The sequence below is a fragment of the Vigna unguiculata genome, chromosome 5 (genome assembly GCF_037176805.1).
Source record: "Vigna unguiculata cultivar grain cowpea cultivar isolate G323 ecotype 2 chromosome 5, ASM3717680v1, whole genome shotgun sequence".
NCBI classification, from domain to species: domain Eukaryota; kingdom Viridiplantae; phylum Streptophyta; class Magnoliopsida; order Fabales; family Fabaceae; genus Vigna; species Vigna unguiculata.
In genome coordinates this window covers 18,257,889-18,273,631 of record NC_140796.1, presented here as the reverse complement: position 1 = coordinate 18,273,631, position 15,743 = coordinate 18,257,889, and the positions used below count along the sequence as shown (strand labels likewise).

At 30.5% G+C, this 15,743-nt stretch overlaps 1 pseudogene; it reads right to left on the bottom strand.

Annotated features, from left to right (window-relative positions):
- Positions 1–13,758: 13,758 nt before the first annotated feature.
- On the bottom strand, positions 13,759–14,943 carry LOC146886170 (uncharacterized; annotated as a pseudogene).
- Positions 14,944–15,743: the final 800 nt, after the last annotated feature.

Below are 15,743 nucleotides of genomic sequence, written 5' to 3'. Positions count from 1 at the left end.
ACAGATTAATGAATGTGTGCTTTGCTTAATTGCGTGTTGAATTTTTGTTCTAATCTTTGCTTAGTTAATTATTTTAGGAGTTCATAGAGTAATGATAGCTAATTAATTTCGTGACCTATGATTGGAAGATTTTCATTTGAATCAAGGAATCAACACTGTTTTCATTACTGTTTTATCAAATTTTCAATTACGATTTATTCTTGTGTTGAATTTCTTGAATCTACCAACCCCCTCCCTCCCCATTTTGTGTTGAACTACAATATGGAACCTTTGAGTGAAAACAATGGTCACTGGGACACGACCTTGGGTTAATTCCTGAGTACTGCATTTACATTATTTTATTTGATCAATGATCATCTTTTATATGGAAGCAAATGATAGTAAAAGTGTTGAGGAATATGCATGTGGCTAGGGAGAGTGCTCAATATCATTAGATGTTTGGGTTAATCTTTTAACCTTGTTTTTCCTTTCAAAATGTTTGTTTGTGAAACAATGTTTATTGAGATTTTGAAAAAAATAGAAATGAATTTTCATTATAAAATATGTAATTTATGTTAAATATAGATTTTAGAAAGCAAAAAATTGTGGTGTTACATAAAGCAATATACCATTTAATCAATTCAGCAGTTCATTCATAGATTATTTCTTTAATGATTATATTGTTTCAACGTTTAATTTTGACACTTTCTTCTTCTAGAATGTAATCATCATAAAATTTTATTAAATTTTGCAATTTAATATATGCTTCAAAGAATTTTATCAATGTATTAATTTGCATTATTAATCAAAGATCAAAACATATAATAGACCATCAAAGCACATTATAAATGTTTCACTAGTTCAAGTCATCTAACACTTTGGTTGTCTAATGGTTTAAGCTACCTTCAGTAATATAACCCTTTGGGTCGTCTAACACCTTTGTTGTTTAATGGCTTAATCTGCCTTGGATCATCTAACCTTTGGTCTCTTAGTTGTCTAACACCTTAGTCGTCTAACATAGTAACTTAGGTTCTCTGGCGACTTGGGTCATCTAATGCTTTAACCTGATGATTGTTATTGTTCGACTTGCCTAACACCTTGACTTGAATCCATATACTCGTGTAATGCTACTTAGCCTCTGCTTTTCCAGACTTCTTGCTTTTGTTGGCACACACAACGTGTGAATATTAATCATTTAGGCATATGCAAGCAAAAATACATATAATGTATTTTGATCTTCGAACCAAATTGATCTATTCCTTAATCTTGCTATATTTATTAGACGTTCTCTTTTAGTCTTCTAATCACAAGTTCACTTCTAACTAGATATTTACTTGAAGGGTAGAGTGTTATCAAAACTTATCAAAACTTTATTAATTATTAGGGCTCATTTGCTTTAGCACTTTCCCCTTTTTGATGATGACAAAACCAACCATTAATAATTCATTTTATAGGTATCAAAACATATAATTGATCAGTCATACATCATAGTAAAATAGATAAAAATATATCCTATTACCGATATAGCAAATTATGTCATCATTTATGATTGGTAAGCATAAGCTCAATTATCACAATATGCAACATTATGATGACGATTTCAAAGTTAAAAGGCAAAAGATCACAAAACAAAATTAAAACCAATAAAATCATTATTTAAATCTAAAATGTTATAATGAATTAAACCAAAGTTGGAAAGAAACAAAAGATTTAAAACAATAAAGACTTCAAAGAGAGTTTTGTACTCACTTAAAAGACAAAAAAAAATAGTATATTTCTAATAATCATATTAAGAAAGCAATGGAACATAAAATGTAAATACATCTCTTATAAAATATAAATTCAATGTAGGAGAGTTCATCCATGTTAAAAACTCACTTCTTACCGAGATTTGGACTGGAAAATGCATTACACCAAAGTTAAAATTTATCATTGGAAAAAAAAAAGGAGAAGTTTTTTAGATAATTAAAATGGAATAAAGTGAATCCTTTGAAAAGCTCAATATTTCTAGAGCAAAATCAATTTCATGGTTTCGTGTAGTCCAAATCCATGGTTGATATGCAACACTTCTTTATGTAAACCTTCCCCAAGTATCCCATCTAACATTATTCGGGTAGTTAAAAATGCAGTACTATATACACAAATTATGGTAGTTATCAAACAGTCATATTATACAATAAATTGCAACATTTTTTTAAGAAACCTAATATAAAAAATGCCACCACATACATGATTATTTATAGTGTCTTATATCGATATAGGGTAACATTCGGGTGCAAATAAGTATGGTTACCAACCTCCCTTGGGGCCAATTCCTCTTAGATCATCATTTCAAGTAAATACATACGAGCATTTACTTCATATTTCAATCTTTTACTGAATGTTAAGTATTATACCAATCAAGCTATCACAATCGTTAATCTCTACATGCATTACATCTATGCCCTGTCTAACCTCTAACTTTGACCAATATGGAAGATCAAAAAATATTATTTATTTTCTTTCAAGGGCTCATTATAGATGACTTTATTAATTTTTTCATGAATTTGAAGGCTAATCAATGAAATTAATGTATCGTCATTATTTTGATGCCCATTAAATGTTTTTTTAACCTTCAATAAGGACGATTAGATTGGAAAAAAATGTTGTCTTCCTTCCATGTTTCAATGTATGAGTTGTAGTTTTTTCCTCATATATAGGACATGTTTTATGACCCTCGACATTGTACCTTGACAAATTATCGTAAGTTGTGAAGTCATTAATAGTGCAAAATAACATTTCATGCATCATGAAAGTTTCATAAGCAAAAAGCCTCAAATATTTCAACACCCGTCAATTAACAACTTCAAGTCTTGAACTAGTGGACCGAGATAAACATCTATGTCATTTCAAGGCTGCCTTAGATTAGATATAATCAAAGACAATATCATGTATTTCTCTTCATGCACAATCCAGGAGATAAGTAGTAAATGAAAAATATAATGGGCTAACAACTATGGTTGGTACTTAAATTACCAAAAGGTATCAAACTACTTTCAGAGCGGCACCATCCTTTTGTTTATGGAAATTATCTTCATTGTAGTTTTTCTAGTTCTACTGTGCTAACCCACACTTCAGACATTTTTTAGTCCTTCAAATTCTTTACTATATAATTTGCAATCATTAAGACTTGCATGTATCCTTTTATACTCCATACCCATCAGAAAAATAATTTTCTTGTCCTCATAATTACCAATAGGTAGTGTATTTCCATTTGGAAGCATTTGATATAACAGTAATTATGTGAAACTCTTAACAGTACACCAATGGATGCCTTCAAATTTATGAGCCTTAACACTAAGAAGAACCTATGAACTTACTTGAACCGATATACAACAAAGTTAGCGTATCAGTAGACATCGTCTCATACACATGCGCTTGGGTAAAAACTTCTGCGCCAACATCACGAATCATGTCCTCTAATTAGTCAATCAATCTTCCATGGTGGAATCGACATCATCTTAAGTTCAAGAGACAATTGGGAAGTTTATTAATTCGCTTTGCATTGTCCATGTTGTTAGTATTATGGTGCTTGATTTAGTCTACGTTGCTTAGGATTGTGAGATGTGGTTCTCTATTTTGCTATATAAGAGACCCTATGTAAAGTGTGAGACCCGGGACGAACATAGAATGTTTTAGGTAAAATTAAAAATTGATTGATAATTTAGTATAGATCTATAATAAGTTATTTTAGTCATGAGGAAAGACTAATAATTAAAGGAGTGCTTAAAGATGCTATTTATCTAATTTAAGGATTATGTTTTGTGGAGTAAAAGTGTTTTAATACTTACATTGCATGATATATCAGGTGAAAGTGTGTAGCCTAGTGGTTAGTGTAACATCTCGACCGGATATTACAGATTTAAATAATAAAATAAAGAATTACTACATCAACTTCATTTGTTAAAACCTCATTTCCCAAAAACACGGGAAATTTAAGAACTTTATTTACCTCAATAACAATCCAAAATCCATAATTATAAATACTATTATAATTATCCAAAAGTCAAGTAATAAAAGCGATTACAATTTATTTGAAATCATAGAAATATAAAAACTCTGAGAAAAATCCTGAATCCCAGTCTAGCCCCGCTCCGACTCTAAGTCTCACCAGATCCACGTGCACCATCATCTGCTCCCGTGTACTATGTACACGATCATCGCCAAACACAAGCAGCTAAAATTTCAAAAATGCCACTGTGTTATGATATGCCTCATTTTCATAGGAACCGAGGCATAATGACCGAGTTAAAATGCTAGAAATGCACTAGTGTTATGCTTCTTATATTTTCTTAGATTCTAATAGTAGAGATAAATTAAGCTCTAAGGCAAAGCAATATTATTTCATTGGTTATGGATCTGACATGTATGGTTACAGGTTTTGGGTTTACCAAAACAAGAAAATTATCAGAAGTAGAAATGTTACTTTTAATGAAAACATGTTCTATAAAGGCAGAATTGCAGAATTCACAAATGCAAATAAACAACCAGAGCAAGTTTCATTAGAAGAAATTTCAGAAAGTGATGTAGTGAATAGAAGGCATAATGTAGAAGTAGAGCTAGCAAAACAATAGTAGCACCACAAAGGTATTCTCCTTCATTCCATTACTTGTTGTTGACTTATGCTGGTGAGCTAGAGCATTTTGTCGAGGCTTTGCAAAGAGATGAATCTATTTAGTGGGAGATAGCAATGGAAGATGAGATTGTCTTTAACCAACCTACTTGAAGGAAAAAGGTTTTGTAAAATAGGTGGGTCTATCGGTTAAAGAAAGAACCAGATGGTAGTAAAAGATATAAGGCTAGACTTGTATTCCTAGTAGAAATTGACAAATTGAAGAAACAATTGTAAGAAAATTTTTAAATGAAGGATCTTGGTCCAACCAAGCAAATTCTTGGTATCAAAATCTCCAGGGATAGATCTGAAGGTATTATATATGTACTTATCTCAGGAAAAATATATAGAAAATTGCTTACCAGGTTTAATGTTGGAAATGCTAAAACCATGAATACACCTTTGGCCTTCAAGAAAATTGATGATGAAGGCACTACACTAGGTGGTAATGTAAATCAAACTCCAAGTAGGAGAATTGTTAGTATTATGGTGCTTGATTTAGTCCCACTTTGCTTAGGATTGTGAGATGTGGTTTTCTATTTGCTATGTAAAAGACCCTATGCAAAGCTTGATACATACTAAAATAAAAATACTTCCTAGTGTAGTCATGGAGGTAGGCATACACATTGTACGCCGAACCACATTAAATTCTTCACGTCGTTTATTTTCCCTCCTTTATTCTTTCCTTTATTCCCTTATTCCTAACACATGTTGTATAGATTCAAAGGAAATCATCACATATAACATGTTACCTAATTTTGGTTGCATTTAGTTTTCTCCTATTACGTTGTGCAAAATGTATAAATTCTTTAACTCCTCTCTCACGCATGGTGAATTAATCCATTATCGATCCACACGTATTTATATCGAAATTATGTGAAGAATTTCATTAATCTTTAAATGACTCTATCCCATTGAAGAAGATTCACTTTTTTTTAATTTATATATATATATATATATATATATCAATTTTAAATAACATATCATATATTTCAATAAAGTTTGTCAATATTTCACGAATTAGCAAACTTAAAAACATCAATTTAAGTCTATTGGAAAACTGACCATATGCAAAATTTAAGTCTGTATTTCCAAATAGACTTAAAAAATCAATTCAAATTTGTTATCAAACTAACAAACTTAAGTAGTGCCTTTTATTTACAAAATTGTCCCGCACATTTTTTAAGTTTGTTTGCTTCTGAACAATAGAGTTAACAAACTTAAAAGCCTATTTTGCACTAAATGATTATCAACCACAGTCAGATATGCATCAAAATATTAATAAAATATACAGTTAGCAAATATTCATGAATTTTAAGACATGTATATTAAAATATTTATGCATTAATAAACTAAAAAAAGTGATTAATTTTCTTTAACTAAACAATTTAGGATTCAATACAAATAAGTTAATAGATTTGCTTGCTTTTATATTATCTTTAAAAAATACATTTTTTAAAAAAACTTAAAGATAGTAAATAATTTTTGTATTGAATCTGAAATGAGAAACTAAAGTTAACTCAAAATGACAACAACCTCAAATCAAACAAAAATAAATCATCATATTTAAGAATATAATTGACCACATATCTAAAATACAATTATTAAAAACATATTAGAAAAATGTACTCATATTACATAAAGAACTTTAAGCTAATAATCGGAACATGCGAGTAGGAAACACAAGCAACAATAGAGCCTAAACCTCTGTCAAAAAATAAAATATAAAAGTAACAATGGCACTTTTGAAATCAGTGGGAACTTTCAAGCCTCGATTCCTAGACAACAGAAGCCTAAACGTGAATATGCTTCAATTTTTTTTAGAACTAAAATCTAAATATTCTCAATAATGTCATCATATTTTGATAGACTTTGTTTTTCTTAAATATGAGGCATATTGAGCGAAGTTAAATGAAATTTTTGCACTCTCATATTAAAATAAAACAAACATTTTTCTTAAAATATTTTCTTACATAAGATAAATAATTAATATGTGACACCCTTCCCTAAAAAGTTTTGTAAACTTTTGGTTCTTTACAAAATAAAATAATATAAAATTAATATAAGTATTTATTTGACTTAACTAAATAATTTAATTTGACTTAGAGAATAAAATAAATTTTACAAAAAATAGTTAAAATAATGATTGCATTGAGAAAGGATCAAGACATCCTTGGGTATATACAGTCATCAAAGATGGAATTCATCAAGATATTTGGATACTTATAAGGATCTAGTTATATGTAAGAATTAACAAAGATGCTCACAATTTTCATTATTTTGTGTTTTAAAAATTTGAAAAAACATTTAGCACTACTTTTAATGGAATCAGGAAGATATAATTAGTCAAAGCACGACTCTAAACAACTGATAAGGTGCACAAAATCAAAGCCAAGTGATTATAGGTTTTGGACAAAATTCAAACTACGTAAGTAAACTTAAGAAAAAACATGTTATATATACACAACGTGGAATTGATTCAAGAAGATTGAAACAAGAGAATGAATCATTTAAGAAAAAAAAATTATGTATAGAATATGTAAGAACAAAATAGAAAACTAAACCAGAAAGAAAGAAAAAGAGAACATTGTCTTTTAAACGTCGCGAACCCTAGCTACTCATGCCAAATTCTCCTCCTAAGCAGTGAAAGATTACAAATTCTTAAACTCACTAAGAAGAAATTGAAAAAGATGACCGGAAACACTACAAGAAAAAATGAAATAATGATTGAAATTTTTGTTATTAAATGACCAAAATCGGTCACTCGTGAAAGTAAGTTATAAAAATTAGTGAGCCAAAACAATAACATAAATCATTGACCGTTCTATTGACCGAAATCAATGACGATTTAGTAACCAAAATGATTTACTGAAATCAGTAATTGATTTGGTAGCCGAAACCAATAACAAATTTATTTAGTCACTGATTTTCCTATAATTTAGCTACCACTTTTTTAGTCACTATATCAATATCTAATAGTATTAATCTTTATTTTCAATCACTTTTGGAAAAATAATATACTTAATAACTCTATAATATATATTATGTGGTATAAAATTATTCATTATTGGAATTTAAAATGTATAAAAAATATTATAACAACATAAAAAAATAACAAACATGTTTCATTGCTTTATAAAAATAAGAAATTAATAATTAACATTCAAATATATAAAAAAAATGTATAGTATTGAGAGTTATTAAGTCATAAGACTATCTACGTTTAAAGTCTTGATCCTAATCATCCTAATACGCTTTGTTTGACCAGCTCTTACATTATTTGGCGATGGCAGGCCACAATATCCGGTCCCTTCAATATTAACAAAATAAATATGGATGAAAGCCGACAATTAAAAAGCATAAAATTACTGTGCAACATAGTTCTCTTTCTCGGAAATAGTCCAAGTGTGAGTCAAAAAGTCCCACATTGGATAGAAAAGACAAAGTTAAACACTATATAAGAATAAAGACCCATAACAACATTGTCTTAAGGTTTTGGTGTAAAAGTGGTGTCTAAGGTCTTATATGTGTAAGACTAATGTCATATAACCATATAGAACCACAATCTCTCAATAACTATAATCATAACCATATATGAAAAAAAGTATATATAAAAAACCCAACAGTGGTATCATTCTCCTCTCAAGGGTGAGTCCCTTGTTTTTTTTTTCTTTTTTCATATGAATATATTTCCCTTCAGGTGTATGAGTAACCCCTTTTTTGGTTGTGGTTATGCGGTCAGTCACTTTGGTGACCCCTTTTTGGTTATGGTTATGCAGTCAGTCACTACGAACCATCGGCTCTGATACCACTGATAGGTTATATATTTTTTCACATATATGGTTTTATGGTTATAGAAATGGACATGGCATAGTTATTGGGATTTTTAGGGCTTTTGATAATATGAGAGATATAAGAGATATATGTGATATGTTATACGGAGGAACATGTTTTTGTATTTTATTGATATACCCTATATATAGAGCAAAATATAACAAATATCAAATATAAAATATTTAGAATATCTCAATCCTAATTTAAAATAATAACTAATTCCCTAAAACTAAAACATATATTTAAAACTGAAATATTTCCTAAAAACTAATTTAAATAAAAGAAGATATTCAGTAATATTCTCAACACCCTTTTGGTTCATAAACTTTGTTGACTTATGGATATAACAACAATTATTTGATTTGACGGGTTCAATTAGCACAAATTTATGAACCAAAAATTCATATGTATTATTATTCTTTACATTATTGGAACGCATATAGTTATTGCCATTATCTTTGCACCGTCAAATGTAAAAATCAGTTTGATACTAACCTCATGTAGCAATTGAACGTTGTCACCCAATCCAGAACCATTAAGAAGATTAGATATTTATTATTTCTTCTATCTCAATTTGAAACAATTTTAACTAAAAGCCAATCATGGAAAAGACCCAAAATTTTAACTAAAAGCCAATCATGGAAAAGACCCAAAACAAGGAGCATAAGTAAAGAAATTCAAGTAGTTTTTATAAATCGATTTAACTTGAGAAACATTATGGATCAATCAACAGAGTACTTACACTATCAGATGCAATTATAGTGTAATAATTAAGATTTCGGAGACTCTTATTGCCGGCACTTGTTACAAAATAGATAGTAAAAAACAAAACTTCTGAACAATACTAACAAGAAGAATGATCACTCATGATCAGCATGTTATAAAATTACAAAAAATAAATAGTATTTCACTCTACACAGAAGTGTTTATAAATGATCATTCATAATCAGCATGTTATAAAATCACTTCATCAACTTTTACTCATCACCTAATTTATATAATGCACATATTTGGTAAAATCAAAAGGTCTTTCAAAAGTTGTCATGAGGTTTAGTTAGAAGAAATATGTTTCCCAATATCTTGGTATTCTCTACAAAATAATTTTCCCTAACAATTTTCATATACTTCTCATAACACAACCATTTTTTATCTCATGGGATCTGTTATCTTTTCTCTTCTTTCTTTTTTCTTTTTCCTGTGTAAGATTTTTACAAAAGCCTAGCCTAAACACTACAAAAAAAATTGATTTTTTCTATGGACAAAATCTGTATGTAATGAACAAAATCCGTATGTAATTAGATATTATCTATGGATTACATATGAAAATAAATTCGTATGTAAACTAGGCGTCTAAAAATTTACATACAGAAAATATTTTGTATGTAATTTTACATAAATTTTTTTTCGTATGTATTAAAATCTGTATGTAATTTACATACAGATTATTTCGTATGTAATTCTCGATGAATTACATACAGAATATTCAGTATCTGACTTACATACGGAAAAATCTGTATGTAATTGACCAGGATGCATATGTGTATATTACATATGGAATAATCCGTATGTAAATTATGTACGAACAAAATTCGTATGTAATGTGGAATGTATTACATACGGAATGATCCGTAGATAATAATGGGACAATTTTATACAGCTTATTCCATATGTAAATCTGTATGTAATAATATACTTTTTAAATTAAAAACTATATTTTTTCATTTTCATTTTTTTTTTACATTTTCTTGTCAATTGCAATGAAATTTCACCAACACCAACAAACACTATTTACTTAATCCAATTCCAAGTTAATTATAAACAACATAAAACCCAAATCAAAGATAATAACATTATCTAAATCCAAGTTATAAACAAAATAAGTGCCAACAATTCGGTCTAAAAGTGCTAATATAGTTCTAATAAAAGTGCTAACATAACATAATCTAATATAGTCTCCAAAAAGTGTTCACAGATATAATGGTAATCAAGCTCTAACAAAACACAACCTAAAAGTGCTAACATAATGAAAAAGTACAAACATCTGAAGGCCTAATATTCAGAGTAGTCATGTCATTCTTGTTGATTGTTTAGTTGTGGTTGCTCCTGGTCTTGTTGAGGTTGGCTTTGTTCAGGTTGGTGTTGTTGCTCTTTGTGTTGTTGTTGTAATGTAGTTTGTGCATCTGGTGGAAAGAAAGGGAGGACAACACTAACAAAAGACTAAAATTGTCGTTGTTATTGTTGTTTTTGTAACTATTGGCTTAACCTCTCATTGTCCTTCCTATAATTCAAAACTTCTTGTTTTAGCTGGACAATCTCTTCTTAAGAGTGACTTGAACTTCCATGATATGTGAGTTTGTCCACATGTTTGGTACGAGTAAACGCTCAAATCCCATAGATCAGACCCTTTTTCTTTCCACCTACAGTAAGAACCCAACTATCAGTCCTTGTTCTCTCTTCTTCTATAGGTTCCATGGGGATGATTCAGATTGCCCAACACAAGATGCAGCTTCTGATCTAGCTTGAGCATATCTGCTTTTAAATTCCTCCTATTATTTAAAAAACAAATTTATTCATATATATATAATTCATAACCTAATAAAAGAAACAACAAAAAATGAAAATACTAGACTTATATGTGTTTTCCTAGATCGTTCATCCACAAATTCTCCATCACTTTTTTGTACATGAGTTTGCTTGAAAACTTCATCAATATGTGGTGGACGACCCAATTCCTTCTCCTATAAACAATATGATTAATATAGGTTATAAAGAAAGAAAAACAAACTTTGTTTGTTACACTTACCATGCGAATTTCATGCTCATGTACAGTAATGGATCCACCTGTATGCAAACTCCCACCTATTTCAGATGCTCGATTTTGTCGGTCTTGTAAACACTTTGTACGATAGTGAGAAGAATTCCAAACTACTAGTAGAGAATTCCAAATCTCATAAAACATCCACTTCGGCTTTTTTCAATTTTTTTGCGCTATCATAAGCATCTAAGATAGCCTGTGTGAGGCTTTTGAGTGAAAGTCTTTTTTTTTATGTGATCCTCATCTTCAGGTCTCTAGTTGACTGTCCTCTATGTAAAGACAATTTCAAAAAACATCAACAATGTAAAAATTGCATGTTAGAGTGTTAAATATGAGAAAACTTACTTTAAAATGTTGGAAGAATCTCTCTTTTTCTTCACTAGATAGTGAACCCCATGTAGGCCATGGCTTAGTGTATTGTTGCCTAATGGTCATTGTGATGACATTGGTTGCTAGCCTACCTGGATAAAACCTTAATAAGAGAATTTTGTGAAAAAAAATTAGAATGCAATAAATTCATACTCTAGCTCATATATGTGTTGAATGATGCCATAAAAATCATCTTCACCTCCTTCTTTAAGTCCTTTCACATAAACACATTTATGGTTTTTTTCCTCTTGCTCCATGCATGAGTGTGAAACTTATAGCCATTTACAAAATATGCGTGCCATTCATTAACACATGTAAAAGGACCATGTGATAATTCTCGTAAGTGTATGTTTCGTACACTTAGGCTCTTTATTAACCTACAATGTAACAAACATTACTTGTGAAATTTTATTACACATGTAATACAAAACTTATTTTCTGAATTTGAAAGATACATAGTTGAACTTTGAACCACTTGGGGAAATGTACATGTATATGAGTTGACTCATTTGATTCATGTATTTGTTGAGATAGTAAGAATGAGCTACAAATTTGTAAAAGTATATTGAAGATCAATTTTTTAAATGATGTAAATTGATAACTAAAATGAAATCAAATGTTTTGAATACTCACTCAAGGTATGGCTTAACTTCAGTGCAATTGATCAATACATGAATATGGGCAAAGCTCCACTCTTTATGGGTTAACCAATGAATTGACTTCTTCCCTGAATAACGACCAGTTTGGTTGAACACGGATAACATTGATGGGCACCTTTCACTTTCAACAAGTATTTCATTTCTATGATTGCGTGGGGACAACATGAAGTTCTTGAAATAGTGAGACCAAAAGTAAGTTGTCTCTCGATGTAAATAAGACGCACAAATTGATTCTTCAACTCGAGCTTTATTTTTCACTGATCGTTTAGAATCACCCATGAATCTTTCAAATTAGAGAGGATAAGTGTATTGTTCTGTGAACAAATTAATAAACATTAAGCAAATGCAATGATATTGATCTTACCTTTCAAATGGATACATCCACCTTATATTGAACTGGTCCACCAAGTCTTGCTTCATGTGCAAGATGAATAATGAGATGTTCCATTGAATCAAAGAATGCAGGGGGTAATAATCTCTCCAACTTGCAAATAATTATTGGAATGTTTTCTTCCATTTTTGCTAAGTAACAATCACTTAATGTTGTAGAGCAAAAATCTCTAAAGAAATTACTAACTTCAATAAGTGGATTCAAAGCATGAGCAGGTAATGAACTAAATGTAATAGGAAGTAAACACTCCATGAACACATGACAATCATGTCTTTTCATCCCAAACATCCTCCCCTTATCTACATCAGCACATCTTGCCAAGTTCGAAGAATAACCGTCAGGCATTCTAAGCTCTTTGATCCAATGACAAACTAATTTTGCTTCCTCGGTAGTTAAAGTGTAATTTGCTTTTGCTTTTAACATCTTTCCATTAGTATGCAACTTTCACTCTAAATTTAGTCGCCTACAATACAATGCTAGGTCTTTTCTTGCGTTATCATTGTCTTTTGTCTTACCTTTAACATCCATCACAATATTCATGATGCTCTCAAAAACTTTTTCTCTATATGCATAACATCAAGATTGTGTCTTAACAGATTATCTTTCCAATATGGAAGATCCCAAAATATGATTCTTTTCATCCAATTATGACACTCCCCATATCTTGGTAATTTTGATAGAGGAGGATTATCAATAACTCTAGGCACATCCCTAATTACATGCCAAACTTGTTCAGAGGTTAAGAAAGATGGTGGCCCACCCAATTCAACTTGTCCTTTTCTGAAAGCTATTTTATTCCTCCTAAATGCATGATCATGGGGCAAGAATCTACGGTGTGAGTCAAACCAACTATTTTTCCTTCCATTATGTAATCTAAAGGCCTTTGTATGCTCCATGCAATATGGGTATGCTAATTTACCTTAAGTCCCCCAACGAGATAACATGTAATATGCAGGAAAATCATTAACAGTCCACATCAAAGTTGCTCTCATCGTAAAATTTTCCTTCCTTGAAATGTCATATGTTTCAACACAACTCCATAACTTCTTAAGATCATCAATCAAAGGTTGTAAATAAACATCGATACCTGTTTTTGGATTACGTGGTCCAGGATAATGAGACAACTCAAAAACATATATGGTCTAGACATGCACATTTCATGAGGAAGATTATATGGTGTCACAATTACTGGCCAACAAGAATAAGGCTTGGCAGATGCTTGAATATATGGGTTAAATCCATCAGAGCATAGACCAATTCGTACATTACGCGGTTTAGCAGCAAAATTTGGATGTACTCGATCAAAATGTTTCCAGGCTTGACTATCACTTGGATGACGTAAGACATCTGAATCCTTTCTATTATCATAGTGCCATGTCATTTGATATGTTGTCTCCATGGATGCAAATAATCTCTTTAACCTTGGAATTATAGGCAAATAGAACATTGACTTAATTGGGATTGGTTTGTTTCTATGTTTTCCAGCTTTTGGGGCATGATACCTCGGCTTGTTATAATATTTGCATTGAAGTAGATCTCCATCATTTTTCCCATATTCATTGTCATAAAAAAGCATACAACCCTTCACACAACAATCAATCCTCTTAGCTTCTAATCCCCACTTTGACTAACTTCTTAGCATCATAATAACTTTTTGGCAAATTCTCATTCATGGTTGTTACATCTCAAAGCATTTTTGTAATAAAATCCAAACATTTATTAGAGACATTCCAATTAGACTTGCAAGTTAATAATTTCACACATATTGATAATTTTGATTCAGATGCCCCTTCAAACAATGGCTTATTAGCCTCTAACAATAAATTATAAAATCGTTGAGCTTCTTCATTTTGAGGCTCTTCCTCATTATTCAACTCTGATGATTGCAATGTTGTATGTTGCCTAAGAGCATCATAAACCATGTCATTCATTGCCATAAAATGTTCACCTTCGACCACATCTATACCATTATTTGAAGCACCCACACGATTGTCATTAGCATTTGGGACTTGTTCTCCATGATCAATCCAAACATAGTAGTTAGGCATAAACCCATTTTTGTAAAGGTGAAGCTTAACTGTTTCAATTGGAAAAATATGCGTAGAATGACATTTATTGCATGGACATCTAGTTTGCCTTTCATTCATGTAAGACTCTTGTTGAAAGCTTTGATGAGAAACTTCTCAACCCCAATAACAAAACTTTCTTTCAAACCCGTTCTACCACTATAGCATCTATCATACATTCAATCCCGATTGGTATGAAACCATTCCATATTTTGTGTATTTAAACCATAAAGCTTAAATTACACATTATTTAAAGTTCATATAAGTCAAATAAGACTTATAAATTTGAGTCATTATACTCATATTATGAATTTTAATGCTAAAGATTATTTGACATAAACAAGATAATACTTAAACATTGTAAATTAAATCAAACTCTTGAGAAGTTAATATGTAGTGGCAAGAGAAGATGAATTATGGTGAATTGTTGTGATTTGAAGGCAAAAAGAATTTAGACTGAGAACATGACTTGATTTTTTCGTATATGATTGTTCCACCTCCCACCAAATCTACTGTAATGATAGATTTAAAGGTTAGTCAAATAATTGCAAAATTAGTCCACGTAATTCCAACTAACCTAAATCAAAACAAGTAGTCTATGTTACCAATTTATATGCAAATTAAATTGTCAATCAACTAAGTAGTCCACGCAACTACTTTTTTCTTCATATGAATTACATATCAAAGGTTATTTCTACATGAAATAAAGTCTAACAATTACAAAATGCAATTAAACGTCAAATTAATCCACTTCAAAAAGTGTGCAAAAGAATGAATTAAAACTATTCGTAATTGTGTTTTTTAAACTACTCTTTTGGCTAAGTTCAAGTACCTTTATAAGAGCAAAAACTATTGGTGCTAGTTGATCCAGTGCTGGTGGAGGAAAAGATAAGAGGTGCAATTGCCTTGGAGTAGTGTCCTAATGATTTAAGATTTAACTCAAAGTCAACCTTGAGGAAATGGATGAACCAACCTGAAT